This window comes from Rattus rattus, chromosome 4 (genome assembly GCF_011064425.1).
Source record: "Rattus rattus isolate New Zealand chromosome 4, Rrattus_CSIRO_v1, whole genome shotgun sequence".
Classification (NCBI taxonomy): Eukaryota; Metazoa; Chordata; class Mammalia; order Rodentia; family Muridae; genus Rattus; species Rattus rattus.
In genome coordinates this window covers 166,689,290-166,709,081 of record NC_046157.1, presented here as the reverse complement: position 1 = coordinate 166,709,081, position 19,792 = coordinate 166,689,290, and the positions used below count along the sequence as shown (strand labels likewise).

Sequence of the window (19,792 nt, the reverse complement as noted above, 5' to 3'; positions counted from 1 at the left end):
GTACATTGTCCAGTTGGTCTCTGTGTTAATTGCAATCTACTGAAAGGAGAAACTACTCTTATGAATATCGAGTGAGGTACTCATCTAAAATACACACTGGAGAAAACATTTAAGCTTTATTTTCATTTTTTATTACTTTTATTCATTCATGGTGACAAAAAAAGCTGAAAATATGTATTGTCTTTTTTTGAGAGATAAATTTATTTACACTACAAAATGCAACTTGCTTAGGCTGAGTGAAAGTTTATCTCAACTTGAACCAAGACTTTGCACAGCAGGAAAGCTGAATTAGAACCACTATGATAGAACAATCAGAGGTAAAATCATTTACATTTGAAGTCCTAAAATACAACTGATGATTTACAGAGTGTAGTAGAGGCAGTCTGGCAATTCAAAGAGTGACAAAAGATCCTAAATGCTTTGAGTGAGCACAGCACCCTGGAGAATGTTGATGTTCCTTGCTGTTCAATGACTGAAGGTATTTAGCATGCACATTACCCATCAAAAGCACCAAATGCTTCCACGAAATAGTATTGAGCATTGTGGAGTTTCTCATTATTTTGTGATCTTTTTACTTTTTTGAACAATTTTTAAATTTAAACATATTTTGTTCCTATTTTTCCCTACCCCCAAGTCCTTCAAGATCCTCTCCTACTCCCTACCCACCCAACTTTAAGTTGTTTCTTAACAGCCCCACCCCCAAACACAAATTGTAACCAAATAGATAACTCAGGGAGCTAGGGTAAGATCAAATAGTATGCTCTAAACAAAGAGAGAGCAATATAATGATAAAATGATTACTAATGATAGATACTGTAATAGTGTCTGGGCCACAGGGTTCAGAGGAAACAAGGAGAACAAGGCCCTTCAAATCAACTGAGAAAAGCTCACATGAACTCAGAGATTCTGAAACAACAAGTACAGGGCATGAGTGGGTATCTATAGGTTCTCTGCATATATAATATGGCTTCTGGTTTACTGTTCTGTTTTTTTTTAATTAGATATATTTCTTACATTTCACATGTTTTTCCCCTTCCCAGTTTCCTGTCCATTAGCCCCCATTCCCTCCCCTCCCCAATGCAGGTATTCCTCCTATACATCCTCCTTACTGCCCCCCCATATTTCCCTGCACTGGAGGTCCAACCTTCGCAGGACAAAGGGCTTCCCCTTCCCCTGGTGTCCCAACAAGGCTATTCTCTGCTACATATGCAGTTACTTCTGTTAGTTTCTCTACATCTCTGTTTAATTTCTGTTTCCATGATCTGTCCAGTGATGAGAGTGGGGTGTTGAAAACTCCTACTATTATTGTGTGAGGTGCAATGTGTGCTTTGAGCTTCAGTAAGGTTTCGTTTATGAATGTAGGTGCCCTTGCATTTGGAGCATAGATATTTAGGATTGAGAGTTCATCTTGGTGGATTTTTCCTTTGATGAATATGAAGTGTGCTTCCTTATCTTTTTTAATTACTCTTGGTTGAAAGTCAATTTTATTTGATATTAGAATGGCAACTCCAGCTTGCTTCTTAGGTGCATTTGCTTGGAAAGTTGTTTCCCAGCCATTTACTCTCAGGTAGTGTCTGTCTTTGTCTCTAAGATGTGTTTCCTGTAGGCAGCAAAATGCTGAGTCCTTAGGTATCCAGGCTGTTAGTCTATGTCTTTTTATTGGGGAATTGAGTGCTTGATGTTGAGAGATATTAAGGAATAGTGATTGTCACTTCCTGTTATTTTCATTGTTGGAGGTGGAATTATGTTTGTTTGTCTCTCTTTTGGTTTCATTGGAAGTAAATTATATTCTTGCTTTCTGTATGGTAGTTTCTCTCCTTTTGTTGGAGTTTTCCTTCTATTATCCTTTGTTGGACTGGATTTGTAGAAAGATATTGTGTAAATTTGGTTTTGTAATGGAATATCTTGGTTTCTCCATCTATGTTAATTGAAAGTTTTGCTGGATACAGTAACTTGAGCTGGCATTTTTATTCTTTTAGGGGCTGTATGACATCTGTCCAAGATCTTCTAGCTTTAATAGTCTCTGGTGAGAAGCCTGTTGTAATTATTATAGGTCTGTCTTTATATGTCACTTGACCTTTTTCTCTACTGCTTTTAATATTCTTTTTTTGTTTTGTGCCTTCGGCGTTTTACTATTATGTGACAGGAAGAATTTCTCTTCTGGTCCAATCTATTTGGAGTTCTGTAGGCTTCTTGTATGTTTATGGGTATCTCTTTCTTTAGGTTAGGGAAATTTTCTTCTATAATTATGTTGAATATATTTACTGGCCCTTTTAGTTGGGAGTCTTCATTTTCTTCTATAGCTATTATCCTTAGGTTTGATCTTCTCACGAAATCATTCCAGGATTTTGTGTATGTTTTGGGCTAGGAGTTTTTTGCATTTTACATTATCTTTGACAGTTGTGTCGATGTTTTCTATGGTATCTTCTGCCCCTGAGATTTTCTCTTCTATCTCTTGTATTCTGTTGGTGATGTTTGTATCTACGGCTCCTTGTCTCTTCCTTTGGTTTTCTATATCCAGGGTTGTCTCCCTTCGTGCTTTCTTTATTGTTTCTATTTCCATTTTTAATTCGTTCACCTGTTTGGTTGTGTTTTCCTGTAATTCTTTCAGGGATTTTTGTGTTTCCTCCCTAAGTGCTTCTTCTACTTCTTTACTTGTGTTTTCCTGCATTTCTTTAAGGGAGTTCTTTATGTCTTTCTTAAAGTCCTCCATCATTATCAAAAAATGTGATTTTAAATCTGAATCTTGCTTTTCTGGTGTATTTGGATATCCAGTATTTTCTTTGGTTGGAGAACTGGGCTCTGATGATGCCAAATAGTCTTGGTTTCTGTTGCTTAGGTTCCTGTGCTTGCCTCTAGCCATTGGGTTGTCTCTGGTGTTTCCTTGTCTTGCTGTTTCTGAGAGTGACTTGACCCTGCTGTAGCCCTCCGTGTCAGCACTCCTGTAGAACAGTTTTCCTGTTTTCTTTCAGTCTTTCCTGAGAACAGGTACTCTGATTCCAGGTATGTCAGTGCTCCTCTTGGGTCTGGACTGTGGGCAGAGGGTATTCTCCTCTGACTTCTCAGGAGTATCCACACTTCTGAGGGTCCAGCTCTCCCCCCATGGGATTTGGGATTTGGATCTGTTTGGCAGGTTCAGTTTGGTCCTGAGCGCAGACCAGAACCGTGGATACTGGTGGATGTTGGCTCCTATATCCCTCTATCCAGAGGCACTGTCCAGTTTCCCCTTGGACCAGCGATGTGGGCCGAGGTGTGCAGATGTTGTAGTCTGTCCTGCCGTCACAGGATGTCTGCATTCCTGGGTGGTCCGCTCACTTCCCTAAAGGATTTGGGTGCAGGGAACTGTGGGATGGTGGTTTAGTGTTTTAATGGGATCTTGAGTGTGAAAACTAATGGATCTCCGAATTTTTTTTTCTTGCGCCTTCTCAGGGGCTTTTCTCCTTCACTTGTCTTGATCAACTCTGATGTGATAATTTTTCGTACTATATTATTATACTTATTTTTAATATTCTGAAAAACGAATGAATGAATAAAATAATGAATGAATGAATGCCTAACCCCCAGGGTAAAGCTAAGGAACTGAACTGTCATCTATACTTGCTAGAAGAGGAAAAATAATTCTTTTCTAGTAGACACTGAGTATATCAACTACTCCATGGCAGGCCTCATGTTCAGGAGTAGTTGAGTAACATTTAATGACACCACAGGTTTTTAATTTAATTTAATTTTATTATTTTTGTATGTGCTTTAATTTTGTAGCACTAAGATTCATTTTTATTTAAATTTTGCACATCTGTATAGGGAGTAGTGTGAGAATGTATATAAGGGTATCCTAAAGTGTCACATGCCTTGTTTGTGGGAGTTACAGGAGGTTATTAGCAGCCATGTGGACAGTAGACATAAAAACAGATTCTTTGAAAAATTAGCCAAAGTTCTCAACTACTAAGCTATCTTTTCATTCCTTGATGTACAATTTAAAAAGAAAATAAAAATGAGCACACACACACACACACACACACACGCACATACGCACAAAGTTTTAAATATTTTTTTACCTCTATTTGCACACATACTTGTGACGGATGCAATGGACCATTTCTTTACAGTTGCCACATAGAAGTGATCAGAAATAATCAAAATATTAATCTACAGAGAAATGGACTGGGGATTTCAAGTATGGAACCTTATTCAGTAAAAACAGAGCAACAATAGTAGTTAACAACACACCCTTTAACTTATTTTTTTTAGTGGCTAATTTTTTATTTACATTTCAAATGTTATTCCCTTTCCCAGTTTCCTATCCATAAACTCCCTAACTCCTCCCCCTCCCCCTTCTTCTATGTGGGTGTTCCCCCTTCCCAAGCACCCCCTGTCCCACTTCCTCACCCTGACATTCCCCTATACTGGGGGTCCAGCCTTGACTGCACCAAGGGCTTCTCCTCCCATTTGTGCCCAACAAGGCCATCCTCTGCTACATATGTAATTGGAGCCATGGATCAGTCCATGGATAGTCTTTGGGGAGTGGTTTAGTCCCTGGGAGCTCTGGTTGGTTAGTAATGTTATTCTTATGGGGATTGCAAGCCCCTTCAGCTCCTTCAATCCTTTCTTTAACTCCTCCAATGGGGACCCCGTTCTCAGTTCAATGGTTTGCTACTAGCATTCACCTCTGTATTTGTCATGCTCTGGCTGAGCCTCTCAGGAGACAGCTATATCAGGCTCTGTCAGCACTCACTTCTTGGCTTCATCAATAATGTCTGGGTTTGGTGGCTATTTATGGGCTGGATCCCCAGATGGGGCAGACTCTGAATAGCCATTCCTTAAGTCTTTGCTCCAAATTTGTCTCCATATTTTCTCCTATGAATATTTTTATTCCCCCTTTTAAGAAGGACTGAAACATCTGCACTTTGCAACACACCAAACATATCTATGTTCTTTATGCCAGAGCATAAAAGCAGTTGCCAAAAACTTGCAGGTATGCGTGTATGAGATTTTCCAGTAGGGAAAATCTACCATTACTTCCTGTAAACAGAGAGCATGGCAAGACCCATGGTTCAGTATGGAATTTTAAGAAGCATGAGTTTTTGGCTTTATCATGATCGTTTTCAAGCCCGAGAATTTTTACCCTAATAATAGATGTTCATTGTCGTCTCCCAGCCTCACTGGATGTTAAATATGCATCATATTGTCAAGAGAAATCTACTAAACTGACGATCCGAGGCTCAAGCTATTTTCTTAACTCCCATTACATAAATTCGTACAAATTTCTGCAAATTAAATGCTGCATTTATTTTGACTTAAATGAGAGAGCTTTAAAAAAATCTCCCTTGTTTCTAATCAGCCAAATGCTTTTAATTGTTGCTGCAATGATATCCTTAGATATTAGAGTTTGTGCAGTGTACTTCAGCCAGTAAATGTGTAATACAGAAAACTGGTGAAACAGGACACGTTGTTCAGAACACAGAAGTAAGTTCCTGGTCAAAGTAGTGACTAGAAAGCATGCAAATGAAAGAGACTCGTATAGAAATATATGCTAGTGACATTATAGTAAAAAAGTTTCAATATCATTCACTTTATATACACTTAAAGGAAAAGAGAATTCTTAGCTTTTTCATACTTCTTAAATCATGATATAAATTTGATATTTATAATTATTCAAATAAAAATAACTACTACATTAACATGCACGAGTCTAGGCAAGATAGTTCAGGAGTGAAAGAAACTTGTGATTCCTTTACACGTCTCAGCCTCAGCTACATATTCAAACAAGTCAAATATTTTCTAACATAATTTGAATTTGCAACAAATAGTCATTGGAACGCACTCTGTGCCTATCAGATTGTCAGTCAACCTTTTGCCTTAAATCCAATCACAGAACCACCTGTGGTAGTTCAGCTTAAAATAGGTTCTTATTTGAAGACAAATTAGAATACACTATTAATAAAATTAAACTGTCCCGAGACCATCTGAACATTCTGTACTTTTAGATTTCTCATGTGTCCTAATGAAACTTCCCATTCTATTTATATTATAACTGTAGAATTTTGTTTAATTACTTTTCCTTACAAATCTAATTGGTGATTTGATTATAATCATACATTTTAGGGAATCTCCAGAATATGTCAGTAAAGACTTTGCTCAAATATCAACTTTACAGCCAGAGTTACCACTGACAGCTTAGGCACACAAGGTCCACGGTTTGTCTACCATTTGTTATTAATACTTTTTCCATCATCCCTATTATGTTTGTCGGAGCAAGCATTCCGAGCACTGATTTTCACTTCCTAATTCTGCCATTGCTTTAGTTTTGAATTGCTTCCTCATGCACTGAAAGCAGAAAAGCAGCTTGTGGAGAGGCTGCACTGTTTGTGTTTGCATGCGTTTATCACTGCCCGGCACTGGTTTACTTTTGCAATCCCAGGAGACAGAGATATTCATGAATCAGCCTGTTTCTTTTATGCTTTCCATTAATGAACAAGGGGAGTTGGAAGAACAGGTGAAGAGAATGTTGGAATTGTTCACTCCCAGTGCTGAGATCATTGCTTGTTTTGTCTTTGAGAATCAACTGAAAATTCAATGGTACCTGTAAAATAGAACACATGCACCCTGGCACACACACACATCCTAACATACACACACACACACACACATTAACACACACACACTAACACACACACACTAGCACACACATATGCATACACATACACACCACAGACATACCACCACATACACCACATACATACCACACACACATATACACACACATTCACAAACATACAACACAGTCCACACACATATTCACACATACTACACACATACCATATACAAACACACTACACAGAACTCATACAAACACATACACACAAACACACCACACCACAATCACACACATAACACACACACACACACACACACACACACACACACACACACACAGCACACACCGTCTCACGGCCAACTCTCACGTATTTTATGTAGCCAAGAGACGAAAGGAAATAATTTCCTTTTCTTTTGTTTCTTTAGACCTTGCTGTGTGAGCTTATGCTCTCTCTTCAGTTTTCTCATGATTCTCAGAAATCAATCATTTGGAATTACTAAGAGAAGCTCTGCTTTGGATTGCCTAGCTGCTGTGATCTGTCAACGTCACTGAGAGAAATACTGCTAACCTGTGAGAACACAAACCAGGCTTTCTCCTCTTGAATCTCAAACTTTCCCTAAAGAAATGCATATTGGATTGGTGGTAAAAAAAATTCTGTTACATTTCAACATGTGTTGTTAATGTAGTAAACATTGATCTATCAGGATCTGATCTCAGGAGGATTACCCAGTAGGGACAGTAGAGTTCCCCACAGAGTCCTCTTAGCAGTTCACCCAGACTCTTCTTCCTGCTGCAAACTGTGACTTCGTTTATTTTTGTCAACTTGGAGCTTTATAAGCAATGAGAAAGCAGCATCTAATCTGACAAATGAAATAGCAGAATCTATAGTAGACCAAGTTCATGGCGGCTGTGGTGTAAGTCTGTAATGTATACAGGCAATGACATTTTTATTTGAATGATTAATATTTTATCTACAGGTAAAATACTGTTTAATTACATATTTTAAGAAACTTTACTTCATTAAATTCATTTAATATTAATCATCATTTGTTTTGTTACATTACCTTATTTGTACAACTATCTATTGAATTGTCACGGACCCTAACACTTCCTACAAGTGACCACTCAATATTTGGTGTATATTCTTGCGTAATTGTATGCCTTTCTTAAATGAATGTCTATGGTTTATTTCTAAGATTTTTCCAGAACAATGACCTTGAGCATTGAGTTGATTTTTTTCTATTTCCTTGTTTAGGCTTTATTTTATTTTATTTTCATTGTTTTTTGTGAATTTCATACCATGCTCCAATACCAGTCATCCCCCCTTACCTGCCCTCCCCTCTTGCATCCTTTGCCCCCGCATAGAAAATAAGATCTCACTGCAGAAACTATAGTATGTCACAGTCTGTCCCACAGTATACACTTTCGTCCATACTTCTTTGCTTGCAAATGTTCATTGCAATGACTTATTGATCTGTTACAAGGCCTCTGGTTTCTGCTCCTCTATCAATATGGGAACCTCACTCAGATATCCTGTTGTTGCCTTCAGTCAGGGAGAGCCTATATTATTGGATCTGCAGGACCCAATCTTTCATGCATTCCAGCAGATCAATTGGGTAGATGTTGGGGTGGGCCAAGTCAAAGTCCTGGATCAAGGACTGAGAGGTATCTGAGCTGTTCACCCTGCCAACTTTCCTGCTTCCATGAGCTGAGGGCCAGCTCACCAACAACTCCTATAATCAGGGACAGCTCTATTCTGCTTCCGGGGCAAGGTACAGGGCCAGCTCTCTGGTGTTTTGCAATAGGTGAGGGACATGGGCAGTTCTCCTGTTCCCAGCTCTCCCACCTGCCACAGTTGCTAAGGGGTGAGGAAGTAGGAGGGTATATCTTCCTCGTCCATGCCACTGCTTTGGGGATGAGTGGTAGGGCCCTCCTGTTCATATGCTCAGGGCTAACTCACCTGCAACTCCTGAAGTGTTCAGTGTTAGCTCTCCAGCTGACTAGGGGCTCCATCACCTCTCCTACTTTCATGCTTCCAGGGACAGCTTTCCTACAAATCTCAGAGGAGGACTGGAGCCAGTTCTATATAACCCTTGGACAACAACATGTGTTCAGAGGGCAGCCCAGAAATTGACCTGACATTTCGTGGTAACAGACCCCAGCTACTGCAGGACTCATGGACCAGACATGCTCCCCCGACCCTGGTGGCAGCATGGGCCAGCAATTTACCAGTCCCAGGTGGCATTGCCAGCTGCTCAGATCAAGCTGTTCCTCACCACCACCGAGTCTCCAGCTCAGCCTACCTTCACTGTGCCCACATCCTTTTGTTTTTCTTTCTCTTCTGTTTCTCTACCACTTCTTTGCTTCTCTTAGTGGAAACCATTATCTCTGAGTTTCTAGAGTTATCCCACGAGCACTTTCAAGAGTGTTCTGTTTTGCTCATGCATTCTGGCACTGGGAAGGGAGTCATCTCAATCATGGTCCCCCCCACCCAAAACAGCACAGTGTTTGACTGGTGGTCATCTCAGGCTAACTCACTGTCGGGGTTTGGGGGGGGGACAGTATCAGTCTGGTGGTCATCGTAGGCTCACTCCTTGCCCAGCTTGCCCTAATGATCCCTTTCAAGGTAGTGTGCTGGCTGGTTTTGTGTCAACTTGACACAGGCTGGAGTTATCACAGAGAAAAGAGCCTCAGTTGAGGAAATGCCTCCATGAGACCCAGCTGTAAGGCATTTTCTCAATTAGTGATCAAGATGGGTTGAAGGGAGGACCCAGCCCATTGTGGGTGGTGCCGTCCCTGGGCTGGCGGTCTTGAGTTCTGTAAGAGAGCAAGTTGAGCAAGCCAGGGGAAGCAAGCCAGTAAGCAACATCCCTCCATGGCCTCTGCATCAGCTCCTGCTTCCTGACCTGCTTCAGTTCCAGTCCTGACTTCCTTTGGTGATGAACAGCAATGTGGAAGTGTAAGCTGAATAAACCCTTTCCTCCCCAACTTGCTCCTTGGTCATGATATTTGTGCAGGAATAGAAACTCTGACTAAGACAGGCAGTCTGTCTTGGGCTCACTCCTGCCTGGATGGTGGTCCCAGGCAGGGTTCTTCTAATCTCCAGTTTTCTGGCTTGATCCTCATCCTGGAAACCCATCCAGACCTGCCTGGAGTCAGACTGAAAGCCATCTCTGGCGAGCTCCTGTATGGTCTACCTGGCACTAGACTAGGGGCCGTTTCAGGCCACTCCTCATTTTTTAGGGAGTGTTAAGCTACTAATCATTCAGATGTTCATAGGTCAGAGCACTGGGTATAGATATAACCTCTTTTTGCTGCCATCTACTGATGAATATGTGACAGATTTGCAACAGGTTTGATGATGATGATGATGATGATGATGATGGTGGTGGTGGTGGTGATGATGATGATGATGATGATGATTGGTCTATTCCTGGCTGTTCGAAGTTTCTTCTAGTCTCTTAGTCTGCATTTGTTTGTTTCTCTTCATAATATAAGCATATAGCCATCCAGTCTTTTGCTTTCAGCAACCAGACACAGGAGACGAACTATAATAGATTGTATGTACATTTCATGTAACTAAGGAGTGTGAATTGCCTTTAAACAAAGAAACACGTTAATTACTATATCTTCTACTCCAAAACAAATGGTTAAATTATCTACCTTTTTATGCAAAGAATATATCAGCATTTATAGGTGTAACGTTATTGTTCATTGTGTAAAGATTATCTTTGTATTATTTAAGTACTGATTTCTCTTACCCCATACCTGGTTGCAATCTGGACAAGACATTGTAATGCTTATTCTAAGAACCTTTCGGTTTTAGTGTTGTGTAAACATTGCTCCCTATTCATTCTCTGAATAGTCAGTAAAAGCTGATCAGCCAATGGCTGAGCAGTGCAGAGAGCAGGGTTAGACTTCATTTTCCAGCCAGGGAAGGGGTAGAGAGAGAGAACTTAGGAGTCACCAAGAGGAGAAAGTGGAGAGACACCATGAGAACACACTTTGGAGCAGAGAGAGCCAGAGATAATTAATAAAATGCAAGTATCTCGGAAATTTTGCCTGGGAGGTAGGCAGATTAGCTTAGCAGAATCAAATAGATTAATAATGGCTCAGCTACTATGCCGGAAGTCTATTAAATAAAGCTTATTGTCTCAGTCTCATTTACTTGCGAACAAGCTGGGATAGAGAAAGACTATCCCTTTTAAAAATGTACTAACAAGCATTTTCAGAAAAATATGTCCCAATATATGTTTAAATTATATATATATACACATATATATACACATATATATAGTGTATAAATATATGTAACAAAACAAACAGAGTACATTTGTATTATAATCCTTATAGTTTTCAAGATGAAACTATTTTAGTAAGCTTCTACATTAATAGGTTCCCATGAGGTTTTTCAAGAGGGTTTTCTAATACTTTTGTCATTCAAGAGGCTACTAATAATGGTACCCTCTACACCCCGATGAGAAACCTGCTGCACACCACTTACATATATCGTAAAATATAGAGGAATGTGGTTCGTAGTCAACTGGACACATGGCTCCTAGTGGGTAGTTTTTATAGTGCTGGAAGGTATTACACATTCTATCAGAAAAGAAAAGCAATTATTAATCTCACCCAACTGTGAACACTGTGAGCTTTAATAATGGCCTTCCATGAAAGATATGTCTTTTTACTAAATAGGGGCATGACTCTTATGGGAGTAACCAACTGCTTTTGATTGGATTTAAGCCCTCCGCACATCATCAGAGCCATACCTGACACTGTTAGTGAGGCTAACAGGTTAGTTAGGTCACAGGTCCTAGAGAAAAATCATATTACTCTTATTCTGCTAAACAAGCATAGCAATAAAATGCCTCCTAGTAACATATTGCTATTTGATCAGTCCAGCACTTAGTCTTCATTAGGGAAGCTTCTCCTTGTTTAGGAACTCACAATTAGACAATGTGCAGAGAGTGAGAATCTTTGGAGCATCCTAACAGAATGAAATGCGTATATTATGCCCTCATACAATGTCTCAGGTACCAGTGTAGAACTGGGACAGAAAGATTACGAGGGCTAGAGGTAGTTACTGATTTCAGTGGAAACATTTTCTCGACACAAGGCAGATGTAAGTATAAACTCACAGAGACAGTGGCAACGTGCACAGACGCTGTAAAAATTCCAGGCAGACAAAAGGAGAAGTGAGAATTCAGTTTCATGCCTGGTCAAAAGGCTGTTTGTAATCTATTGAAAATAAAATAAAGTTTTATTTTGATCTGATTTCTTCAATAGAATGATAATGGGCATATCAACCACAGTCCAGGGAAGACAGCATGCTCAGGAGTAGTTGGCCAACACAAATGAGTTTTATGATTTTGTTGGTGTTGTTTGTTTTCTGAAGAGAAAAAGAGCTTGAAGTTGAGTGGACAGAAAGGTACAGTATAGTATCTGGAGGAGGTAGCAGGGAGAAAAATATGATAGGAGTATATTGAGAGACATATCCAGAGCATGTCCAATACAGAGGTCAATGCTAGCAGCAAACCACTGAACTGAGAACAGGATCCCCTTTGGGGGAATTAGAGGAAGGAGTGAAAGAGCTAAAGGAGCTTGCAACCCCATAAGAACAACAATGCAGACCAACCAGAGCTTCCAGGGACTAAGCCACTACTGAAAGACTATACATGGACTGACCCAGGGCTCCAACTGCATATGTAGCAGAGAATAGCCTTGTTGGGGCATCAATGGAAGGGGAAGCCCTTGGCCCTGCCAAGGTTGGACCCCCAGTGCAGGGGAATGTCAGGGGTGGGGCGGTAAAGGGGTGGGATGGGGGGAACACCCATATGGGGGAGGGGGAGGGGGAGGGGGAGGGGATGGGGGCTTATAGACAGGAAACCGGGAAAGGGAATAACATTTGAAATGTAAGTAAAGGAATATATCTAATAAAAAAAGTATATTGTATAAAATTCTCAGAGTAAAAATATTAAAATTCTTCCAAAACAATGCTATAATTATCTTTGCAATAAAGAAAACAAAATTATCTCATATACTTAAAGATTTATTGTATGTATGTATATGTGGGTGTGGGTGTGCATTTCTTCCTTGTTTATATGATTTCTTTTATTTCTCTTTCTTGACTCATTACTATAGTTAGAAACTCTAATAGGAAGTAAACATTTCTTCTTTCCATTGTGTGTAATCATAAAAATAAAACGTGTGTTACCAAATTGAGAGGTTTCTTTCAACTTCCTGGTTTATGAAGACTTTAGCATCATTAAAATATATCCAAAGCACGATGTAAAAGAAGGAAGAAGAAACAATAACCCTCAAATCTTCACTCCATTGATTTTCAGTATCAATAGGAGGATTGTGTATACGATATGCATTATCCTGGAAACGATTAAAATCCAAGTATGTTATGGTTGGTCTTAATGAAATCATAACATTTTAGTTACTCATGTTTCTGTATTTGTGCAGATGTGTGTGTGTATGTATGTGTGTGCTTGTGTGTGCGTGTGTGTGTGTGTGTGTGTGTGTGTGTGTGTGCGCATGAGAGAGAGACAGAGAGACAAACACAGAGAGATTTTTGTGGTTTATTCCTTTATTTTTATTCTGTTTTGTTTGTTTGTCTTATTTCTTTTCTAACGAGAGAGAGGGAGATTGAAAAGTGGAGTTGTGTGGGGTAGGGCATGAGAGACATCTGGGAGTAGTTTACGGAAGTGAAATAACTGTCAGAATAAATTATATAAAAATAGTTCAATAAAAAGTCAAAACAAAAATGTAAGGTAAGAACTATTCATAATTTAAAAACAATTATGATTATAAAATATCATAATTCGGTGTTGGGATTTAGCTCAGTGGTAGAGCTTGCCTAGCAAGCGGGGCCCTGGGTTGGTCCCAGCTCTGAAAAAAAAAAAAAAAAAAAAAAAAAAGAAAAAAAGAAAAAAAATCATAATTCTTTCCAGAAATGCCATGTACTACCACAATAAGAATTTTCTCTACTAGATAAATTGTAGTATTTACATATTTAATTTATGTATCAAAATTTGATAATCTAGTCATGAAAAATAATTCAGTTACTTTTTTACTGATGTCTCCCAAACCACGTTTATTGAATTCATTGGTTATATTACAAAAGAAATATACATTTCAGTCTCAATACATTTCAGTATTTAAAGTACACTCAGAGATACAAACATTCTAATAGGTAATTATGATTTTTCTTGTCCAATTTAAATTGGTATGTATTAGGAAAACAATTGGAAAAAGTTATAAAAGTTATCAAAAAATTTTAAACTAGACAAGAATAATAAGCTTCCATATGTACCTGTAATGCATATGTCATAAAAATCTTTAGGCAATAGAGATATATAATAAAGAAACAAAGAAAAATTAATGAGGTCTAAATCAAAACAGAAGCTCTTCAAATTAGTCTGACGGAGTCTGATTAAATTTTAACCCTACGGATGTACATTATTTTGAGAGCAAATCAGGATAGCTGAAGCCACGTAGCACAGTGAGTTCACTTACACTCTGAACATGAGCACTCTGGCAGAGCCCAATTTTAAAGTCCTTTTAGTCACTTCCCCACATTAGAGGTTATAAAAACCAAGCCACTCTTTTGACATCTCATTTCAAAAATAACAAATTTGTCATTAAACCAGAGCTATGAATTCCAGCTTATTGATATCTCTATTGGCACTACAGCCTGAGAAGCCATAAATATTACTTACATTCTTATTACTACCTTGAAAGTTCAACTCAGAAGAGTAATAAATCACTCTTGGTTCTTTAGAAAATATCACAAAATGGGAAGGAGGATTTATATGATGCTCTACATAATAAAAGATTGAGTTTTAATAGTTCTCAGGGTTTATACTTAATTCAGTTTTATTAACTTTGTCTAAATTTTAATTTTTAAATAGGTTAAAAACAAGTTTGAAAGCCTGCTTTGATGCTATTCATAACCATATTCCACATGCCTATATGTAAGTGGAGCAGTCTAGAAATTGGAAATATGCAGATATTTTGCAGGACAAGAAGATAATATCCTTAGTAACATGCTTACTTTGTTTAGTAGGAGATTGAACTTGGGTTCTCCTGCTTGCCATTCAAATGTCCTAACACTTATTTCTATCGTTAACCCTTCTTTAATTTACAAAGTATCTCATTATGCAGCATAGATTGATTTTCAACCTATTAAGTAGCTGGGGCCTCTGCTGTGCAGCCCTCCAGCCTCTGTGCACTGGGAATGTAGGCCTTCTCCATGCTTGTCAAGAGACTCCATAAACTTTACTGAAAAGTGTGAATATCTGTTTACCTGAGGGAGGAAAGTCAGATCACAGCACTTTAACATGGATATAAAAGTGCCCTCCAAATCTGGAGATGAAAATTAAATACAAAAATCATGATTTCTCAAAGAAAAGGAGGAATCCTTTGCTAAAAAGTAGGCAAGCACAGCCAACTGTTATCTGCAAAATATAAGTTACAGCAAGCTGGATTTGGTCAGGGCTTTGCTCTTTTAGTTTCTTTGGGTAAAGACTATTAAAATGTAAAAGGAAAATCTGGAGTTGTGAAAACTTTTAAAAATCATGTAAGAATTATCTCCATGTTTTGAGTCATCCTCAAAATAAAAAGAAAACACATTATTTAAAGGAGAAAATGTATTTCAATAATGGCTTCAACAAAGAAGATAGGTAGTTAGAAACGTAGCATATCATTAGTAATAGAAATAAAACTGAATACCCAAACTAATACATACATTTAAGAGTGGGTCAAATATAAATTGAGCATTATTAAGTACATGGAGAACGTTGTTTTGGGCAACAATTTTACAATGCCTAAGAAAATGCTATATTTTCTTTTTTTAAAAATTCTTAAAATTTTATTTTTTTACTTTAAAGCTTAAACTCTGCTATCTCTTCAAGTTTACCCCTCAGACAGTCTCTCCTCCAAATCCCTCCCTCCTCTTCTCCTTGAGGGGGTGAAGGCCCCACCTGGGTATCCCCCCAAACCCTCATACATCAAGTGTCTGCTTGGCTAGGCACAGAATATTATTTTTATATATTTATATTATATAATTATATTTATAGTATATATTATATGAGAGAGAGAGAGGGGAGAGGGGAGAGGGGGGAGGGGAGAGAGGGGAGAGAGGGGAGAGAGGGGAGGGAGGGGAGAGGGGGGAGAGAGAGGGGAGAGGGGAGAGAGGAGAGAGCCAGTAAGTTTAACATCACAAATGAATAAATATCTGTATTGATTTCTCCTTAAATATCTGCCTGGGTTTGTAGATCTTTTTGAGTATGCTCTCAGTTTGGCCTAAGTTCTTTGTGCGGGGTTTAGAAATTATAGGAATTTATTTGGTCCATTATGGAATAGCCACTTCCATCAACCTAATTCCATTCATGTGGACAGTCATGTTGATGGGAATTTGTAGCTTATGACATTACTAGGAGACACAATATCATACAAAAGTTCTCTGGCTCTTACGATCTTCCCACCCCTCTTCTCTTACTTTCAATGCAGAAATATTTCCTAAATGTATCCATTGGGTCCAAAGATAGGCATTTTTATTTGTTTTGTTCTGATTTTCTATAATGGTCTCTCTGTTGCAAGGTGAAGTTTCTTTATGGAAGAATGAGAGAGATTATGTTGTTTTAGTACATTTGTGGTTGTTCATTCTCCTACAATAACCATGACTTCACTAGCTTTGAATAGTTATCTAGGTTTGAAATAGAAGGCATGGTTTCCCTCTTGCTGAGCAGGTCTTACATCCAATTACTAGTGTTTGGGTTCTGTCAAGATATCTGTATAACTACTGCAAACTTAGGGCTATCTTGCTATGCTGGTAATCGATACTGTGCACAGGCATCAGAATCAGCTGGACTATTGATTTCCTCCCGTCTTTGGAAACTTGTGCCATACATTCTAGTACTATAAAAGCTAGTTCTCAGGGAAGAGGCCTTAAGGTCAGTTCCAGCTCAGAAATCTCTCTGTCCTGTTTCTGAAGTCCACAGTGTCTTCGGAAATAGGAAGTTATATTTAACCTCTAGTAACTAAGGGCAAAATCAATAGGTTGTATGCTCAGGGAGTCTCTTAGATAGCCCTCTCTAGGGAAGAGCTTGACTATGTCATTGAATTCAGTTTCTTCTCCCTCATCTCTACCTATAATTCAAAGGTGTGTTTTTGTATAGTGTCCCACATTTTCTGTGTGTTCCTTTCTTGTGTTTTGTTCAAGAGTATTTCATGTTCTTTGCTTATTTAGTCAAAACTTGTTTTATCTTCAAGATCTGATATTCTGTCTTCTGCCCAACAAGGCTGTCCTCTGCTACATATGCATCTGGAGCCATGGGTCAGTCCATGTGTACTCTTTGGGTAGTGGTTTGGTTCCTGGGAACTCTGGTTGGTTGGTAATGTTCTTCTTATCGGGTTGCAAGCCCCTTCAGCTCCTTCAGTGGTTTGCTGCAAGCATTCACCTCTGTATTTATCATGCTCTGGCTGAGCCTCTCAGGAGACAGCTATATCAGGCTCCTGTCAGCATGCATTTCTTGGCCTCATCAATCTTATCTAGTTTTGGTGGCTGTATATAGATGGGCTGGATCCCTAGGTGGAGCAGATTCTGAATGGCCATTCTTTCAGTCTCTGCTCCCAACTTTTTCCTCATATCTCCTCCGATGAATATTTTTGTTCCCCACTTTAAGGACTGAAGCATCCACACTTTGCTCATCCTTCTTGAGTTTCATGTGATCTGTGGATTGCATCTTGAGTAATTTGGACTAACATCCACTTATCAGTAAGTGCATACCATGTGTGTTTTTTTGTGATTGTGTTACCTGACTCAGGATGATATTTTCTAGTTCATTCCATTTGCCTATGAATTTCATGATGTCATTGTTTTGATAGCTGAGTAGTACTCCACTGTGTAGATGTACCACATTTTTTGTATCCATTCCTCTGTTGAAGGGCATCTGGGTTCTTTCCAGCTTCAGGCAATTATAAATAAGGCTGCTATGAACATACTAGAGCATGTGTCTTTGGTGTATGTTGGAGCATCACTTTATTATATGCCTAGGAGTGGTATAGCTGGGTCCTCAGGTAGTGCAATGTCCAATTTTCTGAGGAATCTCCAGACTGCTTTCCAGAGTGGTTGTACCAGCTTGCCACCCCCCAACAATGGAGGAGTGTTCCTCTTTCTCCACATCCTTGCCTGCATTTGTTGTCACTTGAGTTTTGATCTAAGCCATTCTGAGTACTGTGATGTGGAATCTCAGGATTGTTTTGATTTACATTTCCCTGATGACTAAGGATGCTGAAAATTTCTTTAGATACTTCTCAGCCATTCGATATTCCTCAGATGTGAATTCTTTTTTAGCTATACCCCATTTTTTAATAGGGTTATTTGGCTCTCTGGAGTCTAACTTCTTGAGTTCATTGTATATTTTGGATATTAGCCCTCTGTCTGATGTAGGATTGGTAAAGATCTTTTCCCAATCTGTTGGTTGCCATTTTGTCCTATTGACAGTGTCTTTGCCTTACAGAAACTTTGCAGTTTAATGAGGTCCCATTTGTTGATTCTTTATCTTAGAGCATAAGCCATTGGTGTTTTGTTCAGGATATTTTCCCTTGTGCCCACGTGTTTGAGACTGTTCCCCACTATCTCTTCTGTTAGTTTCAGTGTATCAGGTTTTATGTGGAGCTCCTTGATCCATTTGGACTGAAGCTTTGTACAAGGCAACAACAATGGTTGGATTTGATTTCTTTTACATGCTGACCTCCAGTTGAACCAGCACCATTTGTTGAAAGTGCCGTCTTTTTTCCATTGGATGGTTTTAGCTCCTTTGTCAAAGATCAAGTCCATAAGTGTGTGGGTTCATTTCTGGGTCTTCAATTCTAGTCTATGTATTTACCTGCCTCTTTCTGTACCAATGTCATACAGTTTTTATCACTATTTCTCTGTAATACTGCTTGAGGTGAGGGATGGTGTTTCCCCCAGAATATCTTTTATAGTTGAGGATAGTTTTCACTATCCTGGGATTTTTGTTGTTTCAAATGAATTTGCAAGTTGCTCTTTCTAACCATATGAAAAATTGAGCTGGAATTTTGATGGGGAATGCATTGAATCTGTAGATTGCTTTTGACAAAATGGTCTTTTTTACTATATTAATTCTGCCAATCCATGAGCATGGGAGATCTTTCCATCTTCTGAGATCTTCAATTCAATTTCTTTCTTCAGAGACTTGAAGTTTTGTCATACAGATCTTTTACTTGCTTGGTTAAGGTCACACTGAAGTATTTTATGTTATTTGTGACTATTGTGAAGGGTGTCATTTCCCTAATTTCTTTTGTAGCCTGTTTATCCTTTGAGTAGAAGAATGCTACTGATCCAGCCACTTTGCTGAAGTTGTTTAATAGGCTTAGTAGTTTTCTGGAGGAACTTTTGGGGTCACTTTAGTATATTATAATATCTGCAAATAGTGATATTTTGAATTACTCCTTTCCAATTTGTATCCCTTTGACCAAGTACACTATAGCTATCTTCAAACGCCCCAGAAGAAGGCACCAGATCTTATTACATATGGTTGTGAACCACCATGTGGTTGCTATGAATTGAACTCAGGACCTCTGGAAGAGTAGCCAGTGCTCTTAATCGCTGAGCCATCTTTCCAGATGCCCTTTATTTTCATTTTTTATTGGATATTTTCTTTATCTACATTTCAAATATTCTCCCCTTTCTCGGTTTCCCCTCCAGGAACCCCCTACCACATTCCCCTAACACCTGCCTCCATGATGGTGCTCCCCTACCCATATACCCACTCCCTTCTACCTCTTCAATGGCATTCCCCTATACTGGGATATTTAGCCTTCCTAGGACCAAGGGCCTCTCCTCCCATTGATGCCTGACAAGCCCGTCCTCTCCTACATATGCAGTCATGGGTCACTCCATGTGTATTCTTTGGTTGTTGGTTTAGTCCCTGGAAACTCAGGGATATCTGATTGGTTGATATTGTTGTTCTTCCTACGGGGTTGCAAACCCCTCAGCTACATCAGTACTTTCTCTAACCCCTTCCTTGTGGTACCCATGCTCAATCCAATGGTTGACTGCAAGCATCCACTTCTGTATTTGTCAGGCTCTGGCATAACCTCTAAGGAGACAGCTATATTAGGTGCCTGTCAGCATGCACTTCTTGGCATCAGCAATATTGT

General features: G+C 39.0%; 1 pseudogene; it reads right to left on the bottom strand.

Moving 5' to 3' along the window:
- Window positions 1-9,840: 9,840 nt before the first annotated feature.
- On the bottom strand, window positions 9,841-9,938 carry LOC116899898 (annotated as a pseudogene).
- Between the last annotated feature and the right edge of the window lie 9,854 nt (window positions 9,939-19,792).